The following is a 15,646-nucleotide window of genomic DNA, read 5'->3' as shown; positions in this document are numbered from 1 at the left end:
AGTGACTCTAGGAAAAAGCTGCTCACGTTGGTGCTACTATGGCCTCATCTGTTCGACACTTCGCTCCTCACTGTTCTGTCTCCCCCAGACTAGCTTCTTGGGGAGTTAGTAAGGGCTGCTCTGACAGTGGTGTCCCCTCACTCACCCCATCTTTCCTTCCCACATGTGTGGCTCAGGTATGAAGCCAGGAGGAATTGTCCTTAGGTCTCCTGTCTCTGATCCCCTACTTCTGCTCTAAATACCCAGCACATCGGATATTTGAAAAATAGAGACTGGCTCACAAAATCATAAGCAGGGGGCACTTGGGAGATCGACCAACTTGTCTCAGGCCTCTGTAGCTGTTTCCCACCTTAAACACTAGTCAGCATTGCCACACACTACTGAGCTTGAGGGAGGCTGTACTTGATGGAGCAATAATCTGGAATATTACTACATGGTTTTTTTTGGATTCTAGAATCCTTTCCCCTCACAGTTCAAAAGCGTATCTGTTCTAGTGTCAGAGGTTTGTGTTTCAGCATGCTTTTTGAATAGCATTATAAGCAATAAGGAAATGCTTTTATTTCCATTTTTTCATTAGCATTTGTAGTAAAATTGTTTAATTCTTGTTATTTTATATTAGCGACTTCCATCTTGGCCTCTTTTCTAGAACTGATGTGGCGTTTAGCATTTTCAGTAAGTCATATTCCATCATTATAGTAACAGACTCCCTTGATCTTCTGAAAACAATCGACTAATGTTATAAACAATTATAACATTTTGCTAACATTAAATTATTAGGGGGAGGGTCATGAGTCTCCTGCATAAGCTCTTCCTACCCTATTGCTTTTGTTGTGACCTGCTCAGGTGTTGGTCTTATTGACAAATTGTTTCAGATCATTTAGGTCATGAAATACTTTCTTCTGTCTTGAAACAAACTGAGGGTTTTGCCTCAGTTCTGGGCCTGGGTGATAATTTCCTTTGTGCATATTTTCTTTCAGGCTCTTCTTTCTCTTTCCCTAAATCTGAAGGATTCTTTTCTTTGCATCTTAAATGTTATCTCATCTTCTTTCTTGGCAGGTACTACAGAGTATCCTGTTTTTTGTTTTTTTAATTCAGTTTAAAAACTTGACCATTGGGTTATGGTTTTGTTGTTTTTGTTTACTTGGGTGGCTTTAACTTGAAGATTGCTTCTTAATAATTTATGTCAATAGTCTCCTTCAATTCTTAGAAATTAAAAAAATTACTTCTGTGATTTTGGTTCATATTGTTCAGTTTCTCAAACCTTTCTGCTCTCCATGGTTTTCTTGGCCCATGAATTTATCTTGCATTGTTACATCCATTTGTGCACATTGTACTGGTATATTTTCAAATCAGTTAATTCTCTGGAATGGGATATGGTTTTGATTTTTGTCAGCTCGTTTATACCTTTAGTTTCCTTCTGAAGAAATAGTTCATAAACTTTTTGGAATAATGGACTCTTTTCTGGGCTTGAACACAACTACTGATGGGTGGTCCTACAGAAAAACTGTGGACCCCTTCCCTTGCCCAGAAAAAGGGGGATACATAATTTCAGAGCTTCGCGGATCCCAAGTTTCTATATGATTCTCCCCTCCTTTTTAAAAACTCCATGGAGAACATGCTGTATATGGACTGCTTGACCTTGCTTTTTCACTTAAACCATATTGGCAGGTCCTTTAATTAGGTGGGAATGGTGACTATGAAAAGCAGCAGCCAGTCAGCCCCTCCCATAACTGCTGGAGTTAGTGAATTTTGTTCTACTTCTAATTAAACTAGTTTTTTTCTTTTTGCGGTACGCGGGGCTCTCACTGTTGTGGCCTCTCCCGTTGCGGAGCATAGGCTCCGGACGCGCAGGCTCAGCGGCCATGGCTCACGGGCCCAGCCGCTCCACGGCACGTGGGATCTTCCCGGACCGGGGCACGAATCCATGTCCCCTGCATCGGCAGGCAGACTCTCAACCACTGCGCCACCAGGGAAGCCCTAAACTAGTTTTTAATAATGACATTAAGTATTATGTTCTTCCTCTATAAATAGACACTTACCTTGGGGAAATTATCAGTGGCTCATTTGGTATTTACACGTTTTTCATTTTATTATTTTAAGTAGCCTGTATCCTCCTCCTTCTCACCCTCATAGAAGTGGACATTGCGGAGGAAGAGGCAGGAGCCTCTGACACTCAGGCCCAGGGGATGAGGCCAGTGACCCAGGAGACAAGAGGGTCATGACATGTGAACATTCTTAGGTGATGATTTGTATGGTTTTTAATAATTTATTTAAAAAAAGTCCCCTCAGCTTTATTGAGATATAATTGACATATGACATTATGCACATGTATTTTAAATACCAAGCATCACAAATTCGCTTTAGCAAACATGTAATGCTCAAGTCTCTGCCCGGTGTCAGACAGGCCTCCTGTTTCATCTACATGTGGCTGGAGTGGGACCTCTTACTGTCAGATCTCTCTGCATTTCTTTCATACAAAAGTGTTTTAGGGCTTCCCTGGTGGTGCAGTGGTTGAGAGTCCGCCTGCTGATGCGGGGGACCCGGGTTCGTGCCCCGGTCCGGGAAGATCCCACATGCCGCGGAGCGGCTGGGCCCGTGAGCCATGGCCGCTGGGCCTGCGCGTCCGGAGCCTGTGCTCCGCAACGGGAGAGGCCACAACAGTGAGAGGCCTGCGTACCGCAAAAAAAAAAAAAAGTGTTTTAGAAGAGCGTAAAATTCTGTAGAGGCAGAAAAAAGAAGGAAAAGTATTCTTCCCTACCCTAGTGGTGTCTCTGCAGTTCCCTTTATACCTTCCTCTTTTGAGTGTTATAGGTAAATTTGTTTTAAACTTTATTGAAGTACATTTTACATATCACCCATTTCCAGTGTACAATTCAATAATTTTAAGTAACTTTACTGAGGGGTGAAACTATCATCATCTGTTTTAGATCATTTTCACCACCCCTCGCCCAGTAAGATCCCTCATGCCCATTTACAGTTGATTCTTATCCCATTTCAAGACTGCATGACAACCACTAATCTGCCTTTTGTCTCCATATGTTTGCTTTTTCTGGGTGTCTCATCTAAGCACAGTATGTGGTCTCTTATGTCTTCCTTCCTTCCTTCCCTCCCTCACCCCTCCCCCTTCCTTCCTTCCTTCTCTCCCTCCCCCCTCCCCCCTCCCCTTCCTTCCTTCCTCCCTCCCTTCTTTCCTTCCTTTCTTCCTTCCTTCTTTCCTTCCTTCCCTCCCTTCCTCATTTATTTATTCACTTATTATTGAGGTATAGTTGATTTGCAATATTATATTAGTTTCAACTGTACAATAGTTAAAAATTTTAAAAATTGATTTCATAACTGGTTGTTGAGATAGCCTATACCTCTCTGGCCATATTAGTTAGTTGAGTGGTTTATCTGCAGTGATCTAAACAACTAGTCAGAAAATGTTTTCCATCAGTGTTTTGCTTTCAGCTTCACATAGTTGTTATTCGAAAAGTGCTTCCTCTTATGAATAGGACGGGACTTGAAGACAGCTACTAATGCAGTCCTACAGAGTGTCCAGAATGTTCTGAGTCATTTAAGACTGTGGGGTACGCCAGGTTTTAACTGTGTGTCAGAACCAGTTGGAGGAGCTTTTTCAAAGTAGGCGTGTCTGAGCATCACTCTGGCCCCAGTGAATCAGGAGCAGGGTTTGGGGCCCGGGCATGCAGCTCTCAGCAAAATCTCCTTGGGTGGCTGGTGCACGGCCTTGATTGGGAAGTCCTGATCTAACAGGTGTTCCTTCTCTAGCATTCCCGGGAATGCTTGCATGGCTTTGCCCTTCATTCTCTATAAGTTTCTATAAATTAATGCATATTAAATAGTGGCATACGAAATCATATCCATATGAAGGTATTCATATACCCCTAAGTACTGAATTTGCTAATGGATGTTTTCTATTTTTGAAACTTCTCATGGGCTCTGCTTCTGTGTATCTACAGAGTTTTAGTCAAAACCCGAGAGTGGGCACAAACAAAGCTTCATTAGAAATGTTTGGTGGTCAGGGTGAAAACTGCATCAGTGACAGCCTCAGATGTGAGCATGAAGCTGTCGTCACCTTGCGGGTCACTGTGTGTGCCCTACTCGGCTCACGGCAGTTTGAACGGCATGGGACTGTGTTGGGATCAGACAGGGAGGGGGTGTATACCCTTCCGTATTACGCAAGCCCGTCTTTCAGTAGTGATGTGGACGTGGTACCTGCCATTCTGTAGCGTTCCTGATACACTCAGAAGCGCTGTCAAGCCTAGCTAATTGCTGTCTGGTATCTTAGTTTTTTTGTTCTGTTTTTCATTCTCTATTTGTTTTGCAAGCATGACTTTCTCTTCTTAACTGTTCTCAATACAGCAGACTCATGTCCTAAAGAACGGTGCTTCCTCTATGAACAAATAGTGGAGCGAGGGAGGGAGGAATAGACTAATAGATGGAGGAGCGCATGAAGGGTGAACTTGATGTCTTTGAATGGAGAGGGTGGCTCGTGGATGGGAGGGGGTGGGAGAAAGAGAGAAAAAAAAGGGGAGGCAATTGACTGATTAACCTTTCCAGTGAGTCTGGGAGGTAAATGGATTTCATTGCGGGGGGGTGGGGTGGGGGGGTGAGGGGGTTTGCAGTTTATCTGTTTCCTGTGAAATTCTTCTTGCAACAAGCCAGGACACCGACCTGACTTCGTATACATGTTACATCTGCCTCTTCCCACAGCCAGAAAAGATCTCCTTTCCTGCTCTGATTAGCCAGCATTTTCCATTATGTTTAAGACTCACCGTGGCCCTGTGGTCACTCCTTCCTTCCTCTGCAGCCTCTAGTTTTCCTCCTCTCCCCTGAGTTACTATAGTATTTGAGTTGCCCTTCCCACTTTTGCACTTAATTACAGTCTCTTTTGATTTGCTTCTTGCTTTATGTGAGGGAGGTAATTTGTCTTCCCAAACAGACGGTAACCTTACCAAGAACAGCACTGCATCTAGGTCACTTCTGCATCCCTGTTGCCCCTATGAGAGCAGTGCTAATGCTTCCTGGTCTGGCTCTGACCCTCCCAGAGAGCTCAAAGGGCTACTTCCTTTTGGCTTCTGGCTTGATGAGTGACGGAGAGATACACCTCTCCTCCCCAGACTGGATCAACCCTAGGAATGGCAACTTCTGTGGCTGGAGTTCACTGTTTCTTTGACCTGGTTCTAGCTGACAAGGCAGTTTTCCTGGAGAGCTTCCTCCCATTGCTATAGTCTTGGTAGAAGGAGAGGGGAATGTAAACTGGTTTCACAAATTCCAGAGATCTAGCAAGACCTGTTCTGTGCCGCTCCCTTCAGTTTCAGGTTGTTGAGTGAGCCCTCTGTGGTCTGGTTTATCCTGACTTGCAGGGAGCCCCTGCCCTTGCTAAACATTGACTCAAATACTCGGAGTGGCAAGGAGCACTGAAGGAACTTTCTCCTCTCTTCTGCCTTCTCTCTCCCTCTCTCTGTCTCTCCCTCCCTTTCTTTCTCCCTCTATCCCTCCCTCCCACCCGCAGGCTCTCTCACTAGAGGAGTTGTAAATAGCAAGAATTGGCCTGTCCTGCTCCTGCTGTAAGTTTTGCTACTCAGCGGAGTGAACATTCTCCTTGAATTCACTGTTATTCATTGACTAGTATCTTGGTGTTCAAGAAGTGCAATGTTGGAGCTAAGTATCTGATGTTTATGAGGTCAGACTTGCAGTTTTTTGACCTTAGGTAGCAATTGTCCCATTGTAACATAGCTGTGCTGCAATGCAGAGTCCGCTTGTGGTCCCTTCAGCATGTATTTCAGAAACAACATCAACAAGAAATAAAACTTGTGTATGAATTTATTTGCTTTGCCTCAAAAAATAGCAAATCAGACTTTATTATTTCTGGGGCTTTGGTAAATTTGATTAGAGCAGATATTTTGAAATAGAGTACTAACTCTGCTTTCATGTCAGTAGAGCCATAACCAGGAGTCATAGGTTTTGGCATAAACCTGGGCGTCACTCTTCTTTTTTTTTTTTTCGGTACGTGGCCCTCTCACTGTTGTGGCCTCTCCCGTTGCGGAGCACAGACTCCGGACGCGCAGGCTCAGCGGCCATGGCTCACGGGCCCAGCCGCTCCGCGGCATGTGGGATCCTCCAGGACCGGGGCACGAACCCGCATCCCCTGCATCAGCAGGCGGACTCTCAACCACTGCGCCACCAGGGAAGCCCTGGGCATCACTCTTTAAGTCATTGGGCATTGGTTTGAATTTGCATGTTCTTCCTCCTTCCTCCTATTATTCTTAAGTATTTATTTCTTCATTTACTTACTTACCTGGCTTGCTTGCTTGGGTTATTTCCATTTCAAAGCGTGGTTTCTTAAACTAGGCACCTCTATTCATATAAAACGTGAATGTCTTTTTGTAGCTAAAGGAGATTGGGAATATGTCTATGAATAGAATCATCATTTTCACCAACAAGATAGCTGTATTGACAAGGAGGGACTAAAAGGCGTCATTTTAAACATTACAGTAAGAGGACTGTGAACCACACAACAACACAGTTGTTGTCCGGTTGCTGCCTGGAGGGCAGCTTGGGCTGGAAGGCTCTCCTGTGTGGAGAAGGCGTGGAAGGATGGCACTGACCCGGCCGACACCTGCAGCAGCCCGTGAGCCCGAGGTTTCCGTAACACTGGAGGCTGAGACCTGGGGAGGGGTGGGCTTTCTTGCTCTTTCCCAGACCCCTGGAGCTGTTCTGTCTGAACTCAGATCCCTGCTATGTTATTTCCTAGCTTTGTGATCCTACGGTATGTTATTTAAATTTGCTGCGTCTCAGTTTCCTCAGCTGAACATGGTGCTGTGGATAGTAGCTACTTTGTAGGGTTCTTGAGAGGATTCAGTGAGTGGCTTACTTCAGAACAAGTCCTGCTCTATAGCAAGCACCTGCTTCATTTGTCGTCATTCATACGTCATCGTACATCCCAAACAGTGGTGGTTAATCCATGTGGATGTTTGCTTTCCTCTGTAATGGGAAGTTCAGAAGCAGGTATCCCAGGGATGGTAGGGTGGTGTCACGAGGCTATCATCATACTCCATTGTTTCTGCTCTGCTATCCTTATTGGGTCTGTCACCTCGTAGTCATAACATGGCTGCCTCATCTCCAGCATCTGTCTTAGGTTCCAAGCAGGAAGAAGAGGAAGGGCGAAGGGTGAGCACCAGCTGAATTGCCTCATCTTATAACGAGATTTCCCAGAAGCCCCATCCTTCAGTTTCCACTTGTATCCTGTTGGCCAAAATGGTAGCACGTAGCCTTATCTATGAGGGAAGAAAGAAAGTGTAGCTGTTTAATTAGTCGCATTATCATCCTCAACAGTATCAAGGTTGTTACTGGTAGGAAGGAAGAAGTAGGAAATGGATATTGGGTAGGCAAACCAGCAGTGTCTGGCACTACACTCAATATTACTGTAGAAAGGGTCCTTGAATGTGGATGTCCCTGGAGATGGAGAACCTTGGGGGAAAGAGGTTTCACGATGCTGATTAGAAATTATGGAAATATGCAGACCTTCTGGAGAATGATTTCTAGAGTGAAACATCCATTTCCCGGCCATCCCAGAGTAGCTGTGAGCCTAGCACCGACCCATTCCCATCTTTCTCCTGCTTTCTCAGCCTTGCCCACCTCCCCTCCCCTGTCACTTTCCAGGGACTCCAATGCCCTTTTTAGACATTTTCCCTCTATTCTGTTGCCCACAAACTCCAGGGTGCTTTGGGGAGCACCCATGGAGGCAGTGGCCTCCTGGTGGCCTCACCAGCCCTGAGGACAGGATGCAGGGCAGCCCGGTCATCCCCAAGGGGTGGGAAGCATGCATGTTAGCATGCCTTGGGGGAATTTCCCAGTGTCCAGCTCCCTGCTTGCTGTATTTTTTCCTCCCCTAATCGAATCCTTTGGCCTACATACTTCCTCGGTTTTATTGACATTCCATTCCCATGGTGAGTGTTGATGAAATGGAAAAAGAGCCTCTGCCTGGATGGGTCAGCAGGGGAAATCTTGGCACAGGCTCCTGGACCCCCGTCATGGCGTTTCCCCTCTGCGGTGGCCATCACCGAAGTGACTTGCACACAGCACACATCCATTAGTGCTTCTGAATTTGGGGAAGGACAAGAGGCCAGATGTCATCGTCTAAAACTCCACCTCAATCAGAAATAATGAAAGACTTGTCAGCATGGGAACAACTACTTAAAACTCAGGCTCGGGCTTCGTTATAGGCTGTTTTATTAATAGCCAATATTTAGGCCTGCATTTGGTTAAAAGCACAATACCAGCCAATATTTAAGCAGCTTTCCATACCTGTTTGCAGCAGTCTCATTTTCCCTCCAGAATCGGTAAACTTTCCATTAGGAAAAAAAAAGGGGCCTGGTGTGGTGTTTCTCAGGATTTGCTTTAAATCTACTTCTAATTCCATTAGCTCTCTTTAGAGAGCCAATGCAAACACAATTACGGACAGCTCCTTATGAAGGCATAAACGCTCCTTAGTCTGGCTGAAACTCAAGGTGGTATCTCCAGTGCCCTCTCCTTTAAAAATGAGGGTTTTTTCCCTTCTGTCAAGTGGTTTATAAATGCAGTGGCTCAGCAAGGGAAGTTAATTTTTTTTTTTTTTTTTTTTTTTTTGCGGTACGTGGGCCTCTCACTGTTGCAGCCTCTCCCGTTGCGGAGCACAGGCTCCGGACGCGCAGGCTCAGCGGCCATGGCTCACGGGCCCAGCTGCTCCACGGCATGTGGGATCCTCCCAGACCGGGGCACGAGCCCGTGTCCCCTGCATCGGCAGGTGGACTCTCAACCACTGCGCCACCAGGGAAGCCCGGGAAGTTAATTTTTTTTAAGTGTATATTTAATTTGTTTAATGCTATGTGAATTCCACAAACCAGCTCATTTAGTACAGGGAAGATATTTTAAAGTCCACAAGTAAAGGTGGATGCTATTGTGTCAGACTAGTTAAAAAGGAATATGGTTGAAAGACTAGTGTTTCAATTCAATTATAAATATGTTTTTTGTGTATGGAAATGTTTTCATAGTAAAACATTCAAACATTACAGTTCTCCTTGACCACTTTTCCTAGTCCCCTCCTCAGAGGTAACCAGCGTTTTCACTCTGTCATATATCTTTCCAGACTTTTTTGCTATGCGTTTATATTTACTTACAGAAGTTATCCTTAAAATTGCACATAGTTATTATAATTTGCATTATACAGCTTTCTGCTGTTAACAGAATATACCCTTTTTTAATTGAAATATATTTGACATATAACATCGTGTAAATTTAAGGTGTACATGTTAATTTGATATATTTATATATATTGTAATATCATTGCCACTTTAATGATAATTAGCACCTGTAGTGCATGACATAATTATCATTTCTTTTATAGTGGTTGGAATAATGAAGTTCTGGTCTCCTAGTAAATTTGATGATCAGAACAACACATCCTGAAGATCATTACACACAGGCACATTTTTACTTGTCTCATTCTGTTCATTGCTGCATAGTATTCTGTATTACAGTTACACCATAGGGTTAGTCATTCCCCTGTGGTTGGTCATGTAGGTTGTTGCCAATGTTTTGGTTTATGGCTTTGTTTTTTGGGTATCACAGACTATGGTGCAGTTCTTGTATTTGTCTTCCTGTGCACAGGTGTGAGTGTTTCTCCAGGATAGAATACTGAGAAGTAAGATATTTGAGGCATAGAGTATGTGGCATTGAAAATTTTAATAGATGCTTCCAGATTGCCTTCTAAGAGGGCTGTACTAACGCGCCCTCCCAGCAGCAGTACACGAGAGTTTCAACATACTTTTTATATGGCATTTCTTTTCTGTGTTTTTAAACAGCCTTTAATGGTTAGCTTTTGTATACATTTTTATATGTGTTCTGGGGTTACACTTAGTACTCATATGTATTTAATAAGCTTTTAATTTGAAGTGATGGTAAATATTAAAGCACTTTTATCCCACTGAAGCAGCAAAAGTACACTGAGAAATTGTCCCCCTAACTCTTTTAGTGAGGTATGTATGTATGAAAAGCATGATTAAGGTGCTGTCTGTTGATGGCTATGTTTTTTTAAAAATTATTATTTATTTATTTATTTATTAAAAAAATTTTTGGCTGTGTCGGGTCTTAGTTGTGGCGCACAGGCTTCTCTCTAGTTTTGGCATGTGGGTTTCTCTCTAGTTGTGCCGTGTGGGTTTTCTCTAACTGTGGCACGCGGGCTCCAGAGCGCGTGGGCTCTGTAGTTTGCGGCACATGGGCTCTCTAGTTGAGGCGTGTGAGCTCAGTAGTTGTGGCATGTGGGCTTAGTTGCCCCAGGGCATGTGGGGTCTTAGTTCCCTGACCAGGGATCGAACCTGCATCCCCTGCATTGTAAGGCAGATTCTTTACCACTGGACCACCAGGGAAGTCCCTATTGACTGCTGTGTTTAATTGGCATTGTGAGTTGCCTACCAAGCATCCATCCACGCTATAGTTTTATTAGCAGAACCTCTTATTTTTTTTTCTTCAGAAAGTGACCCCATTTCAGGAGTAAATCATTGAAATACCATTTTCCTTGCCGCTTGAGTTGAGGTATAAACATATGTTGTAGTTCTGGCCCACGAGATATGGCAAGACACCTGCTGAAGGAATTCTGGGAAGAATTTCCTCTTATTCGGTGTGTATTATTTCTCACTGTGACACCTACAGCAGTTGTCTCCATCTTTTGATAAGAACAACATGTTAAGGGAAGGTGGAAAGAAATTGGGTCCTTGGTCTGCCAGGTCAGCTAGGATTGCTCTCAGCTGCAAGTAACAGAAATTTAAATGAAGTGGCTTAAATAGGAATTTACATTTCTCATTTTTCTTGGCTCACCTTCCCAGTGATGTTATCCCCGCTCGGGTTTATCTACTTTCCATATGCTGACTTTTCCCCTTTATGCTTGTTACTTCCTGGCTTCTCAACTGTAGGGGGAAGGAACTCCCATTTAGCAGAGAGCAGACGCCTCTCAGCAGACTGGCTCTTTCACCTCATGCCCAACACGGGGGCACACGGCTGTCTTTACCCCCAAAGCTAACCGGAGTCGGATATTAGGCATGGGGGAAACAATTTTCATGATTTATCTCCTAATGCAATCTTTGCAGCCGTATAACAGATCTTTTTCTTGAGACATTTTGGTTTTTTGTTGTTTTTTTTTTTTTGCCACTTTTAGCCAAAACAGTTCTAACACATTCAAATAAACAGATGAGAATATCATGCCAAGAATCATTGTGCTTCCTTAAAGGCATGAATCTAGTCATGTGTTCCTTTGACAGATATGTGTTATTTGTGCCTTTCTAGCATACATTCCCTACGTTTTCTGTAAATAACATCTTTATTTTCTTTTGGGAGACCTCCTACCCCATTCTTGGTTTTTGTGACTTTGGGGGCAGCTGAGTTAAGTGTGGGCACTCGCCCCCAGCTTGGAAAGAGTTATTATCTTGGGTTTCCTGAGCCAGTGATGATCAGCCATGGGTCTTAGGCTGGGGCCGTCAAGAGACAGGATGGAACGAACGCAGAAGGAAGTTGAGCTGAGAGGAGAGTTTTGCGATCACGTCTTTTGAACTATCTGTCCCTGGACGTGTCACTTTTTGTTTATGTCTTTTAAGTTGTGTTTCTAGTATTTGCTACTGAATGTCTAGCCAACGTAGCCTCCGGACCTAACTTGTCTTTCTTCTCAAGTCTTAGTTGGCTCAAAAATTTGTTTGGGGCACTTTGGGAGGAGATGTTGGTAGAGGCCTGTCGGGGCAAACAGCCAGCCCCTGTCTTGTTGAAGTAGGTGGGGGTGATAAGGGGAAGAAAGCTGAGAGTGTCCTGCTGAATCCTCAGGTCAGGTACAAGGGAGAAGTGTGACATGACGCCAGGAACCTACGATGCACCCTGCACCTGAGCGCCTCTCTCCCTTCAGTGGACGTTCCTGGGGGGCGTTGCAGTGGTGGGACAGCAGTAATGGTCGTCATCATTCCAGCGATAGCTGTTGAGCGTTGCTGGGTGCCAGAGGCTGTGCTCAGCACTTTGCATTCATTATCTCATTTAATCCTCATAACTACATCTGAGATAGATGATGTCGATATCACCATTTTATAGAGGAAAATGAAGTTAAAAAACTTGGTCGAGGTCACGCTCAGCAGCAGTAGTGGGACTTGAGCTCAGGCAGTCTGATTCTTGGGTTGCGTGTCCCCCGCAGTGATGTGTTTCCAGCTTGCTTGAGCAGCCTCTCCTGTGTCCTGCCTTTTTCCTGGCCGATGCTCTGCTACAGTTTTGGTCCCCCGCTCCTTCTCCCTTCATTCAGTACACCATTTCTATTAGCTTTGGCCTGTGAAACTCTGCCCCCTTTGAGGCCTCTGGAAAATCCACTGTTCTTGGTCACTTTATTTGAAAGTAACATTTCCTGGGAACTCTCCAGCGTGTATTGTCTGTATCAACAATTCTCCGTCTTTTAGGGACAGTGCAGTCTTTGGATAAGCTTTATTCTCCCTAGAGAAAATTGCATATATGCATGTCAGTTTGCATACGGTTTCATGGGCTCGTGAGTGTCCTGAAAACTACTGTGTCTCTTTACATGCCCAGCATCTTCCCGTCTCTAAGGAGTAGATGCGTAATACAGTGCGTAATACAGGATATGAGCGAAATGTTCCTATCATGTAAATATCTTGCCTGCTTTTAAGGTTTTTTCCTAATCCCCCAGAAGGAAGGGATAGTCTCAATCTTATACTGAATTTATTTGTATATTATGATGTAACTAGCACAGTTATTTGTCTAATAAATTGTAGAGTTTTGTTCATAGCGACAGTTGAAGGAGACCCCTCTGCCTTATTTTTTTGCCAAATCATCCCTGTTCCAAGTAGTTGCTTCAGTTTCTCGTCCTTAGTAATGGATCAGGAATTTTCTTTATGGAACGTTAACTGAAATAATATGGAAAGTTAGTAGATACAAAAGTTCTAGTGCAGGAAGCAAGTCTTATCAAACCTAATAGGCTCAAGAAATGAGTTTGGGCTACAGACCTATCACGTTGTAACACGCCTGTTTTTTTTGTTTGTTTGTTTGTTTTTAACACGCCTGTTTTATAGAGAAAGTGGGAATTCTTGGATACATACTGCGTTGAAACGTGTATAAAATTTTCAGCTCTCTTCTTAACAGTTTAGTTGACTCGTGCATGTGGAGCCTGAAAATGAGCTAATTTTTTTTTTTTTAAAGACCAACTGTTAAAATTCTGTTGCATGTGTGCATTATAGTTTTTGTGTTTGGATTATTGGTGCTCAGATTGAAAAATCTTGAGACCCTTTTGTTGTTGAAAACTGACCTCCTTTATTTCAGAAATTACTCGGCATGAAAAACATGTCATTCAGAGTAGCTTTCATGATTTTCTGACAGACAGACGTGTTAGCGCCTTTCAAACAAACTAAAGCCTTCCTCTAATACGATTTCTGCTCCTGTGAACTAAAATATGTGCTCGGACAAAGCAGTGTCTTGGTCTAGAATTCTTTTGTTGGGGCTCACTCTTGTAGAACAGATTTCCCTGCTTCGCCCTGTGGCTGGACAGTGAGTGAGGCTGGCAGGGTCGAAGGTTAGCATGGGGGTGGGGAACTGGGGAGGCAGCAGCTCCTCTCTTAGGATGCTCGGGGAACACCACCGCATCTCCCGAGAGGACCTCAAAGGGAGTTGTGCCACTGAGGCCCCAGAGAGGCATACGGCCTCCTCTCACAGTCACTGACCATTGGAGCCTAGATCGTGGGACTTTTTAATTTGATTTCCTAGTAGATATGAGTTTAAAGTCATTACAGAGCATCGATTTGGTCTCCTGACTGTGTTCCCTTTGAGTAGTTGTCCTTCTGAAACAGACCTCAGCATTTGACTTGAAAGCCTGAGAGGATGGAGGGAGGCAGACGAGGAACTCCACTCTGTGGTTACTGTTATGACCACTGACGGTCCTCACATGTATGAGGCATTCGTCAGCGCTTTTATTCTATGCAAAGCAACTTGCTTTTCTTGAGTTCCCCAAGCTTTTGTACACTGAAGCAAGAATCAGAGCATCAAAACTGTAAACCTGATTACATTCCACCTCACTTCCAACTCAAAGAAATTTGCACCATTTTAAGGTGTCCTGTGTAAATTGAAACTCGTATTGCTACAAGAGCTTTTTTGCTTATGGGCCAGATGAAGTGTTTTTGTCTTCTCATCTGTTTCAGGGCTCATCTATGTGAACACGTTCTTTTTCTTTTGGTTGGTTTATCAGATGACAGTATATTTAGAAGTGATGTGCACTGCAATGATACCAGAAATTTGTAAGAGGGAGACCACAGCTGACTCATCTCTCTGTTTACAGTGTTAGCACTGTGACTTGCATTCAGTGAGTGGATGAATTTATTGCTTGAATACTGACTGAGAGGCATGGTGCTAGTTTGTGGAGATACAAAGTTTAATAAGGTACTGTTCTTCTTAATGAGATGGAAGAGAGAGATAAAGAAAAGGAAATAATTACTAAACAGGGTGGAGCATTCAGGCTGGTGCACAGGGAGTATGGTAGCACTGGAGAGATTTTTATCCAACTCTGGGGCGTCTCCTCTTTGAGAAGGTCCCATCTTAGTTGATAGGTAAGCAGGGGCATTGTGAGTCACAACACAGCATGGTGTGTGCTAGGGAATAGAGGCACTGGGGACACGATGCTAGGCGGCTGGTGGCAAGAGGCCTATGATGGGTGGGGGTCCTTTTATCGTGGAGGACCTTGTGGCTGGCATACAAAGGGGCTTTGGTCCTAGCCTAGAGAAGTGACCTGGAGTGATACGGGCAATATGCCGAATAAGTAGATGACTCTGTAGGCTTGTTAAACAAATGGACATCTAAAACATCCATCATGAGGGACACTGTGGGACTCTGTATCATTTTGTTGTTTTGAAATTTTGTGATGATGATTGATAATTAATTACAGTCTGTAGTAGATGGGAATGAGACAGTGGTAATAGTTCCTTCTTTGTGGAGAATGAAGTATTTTGGTTGCAAGAGGGGAAGGGGGGAAGGGAAGGAACAGGAGGAAGAGGAAGGAGGTGCAGGCGGTGTACTCTCCAGGCTGGATGGAGGGAGTGGAGCCGCCTGTGTAGGCTGTGATTCGTGGGAAGGGGGCTGGCACATCAGAGGGCTTTGAGAACGCAATGAAGACTTGCATTCATAAAGCTCTTTCCTGCTTGTGAAGTCCCTTCACCTGTATTATTAATTTTGAGCTCACAAAATCCTTATTTAAGAAGCCGAAAAATAGCAAGAAAAAAGAAGCAGAACAGTAATTGCTGTTGACTTACAACTGAAGTTCAGAGATTGCGATGTTCAAGAATATGCAATTAGGAATTGAAAGATGTGGTAAAACCTCTCAAATTTCTAACTCCAGAACTCATGTCCATTCCGTATTACTGCACTTCTGCCCTGCTTCCTGGCAGTTCAAGGGTCCTGGACCTTTTCCTCCCAGCTTTGCAAGCAGCTTCCTTCAGCAGAGAGGCCGCTGTGTGGACAGACCCTTAACAGTATAGAAACTTACCTTATTCAGATGAAGATGGTGATGGGCCTACTCTCTGGAAGCAAAATCGTTTTGGTTGTATGATGCCTCACTTTGAGGACAATTTTGCTTTTATGGTTGTGC

At 44.0% G+C, this 15,646-nt stretch overlaps 1 protein-coding gene and 1 long non-coding RNA gene across 7 annotated transcripts in view; both read left to right on the top strand.

Annotated features, from left to right (window-relative positions):
* Positions 1 to 15,646, top strand: part of NHSL1 (NHS like 1) — a 237,698-nt gene that overhangs the window by 58,095 nt on the left and 163,957 nt on the right. The window lies entirely within an intron of this gene.
* The window catches only part of LOC141276032 (uncharacterized), a 91,971-nt gene that overhangs the window by 35,621 nt on the left and 40,704 nt on the right, over positions 1 to 15,646 (top strand). The window lies entirely within an intron of this gene.

This window comes from Tursiops truncatus, chromosome 12 (genome assembly GCF_011762595.2).
Source record: "Tursiops truncatus isolate mTurTru1 chromosome 12, mTurTru1.mat.Y, whole genome shotgun sequence".
Classification (NCBI taxonomy): Eukaryota; Metazoa; Chordata; class Mammalia; order Artiodactyla; family Delphinidae; genus Tursiops; species Tursiops truncatus.
The sequence above is the reverse complement of the archived record's forward strand: the minus strand, read 5'-3'. Positions and strand labels throughout refer to the sequence as shown.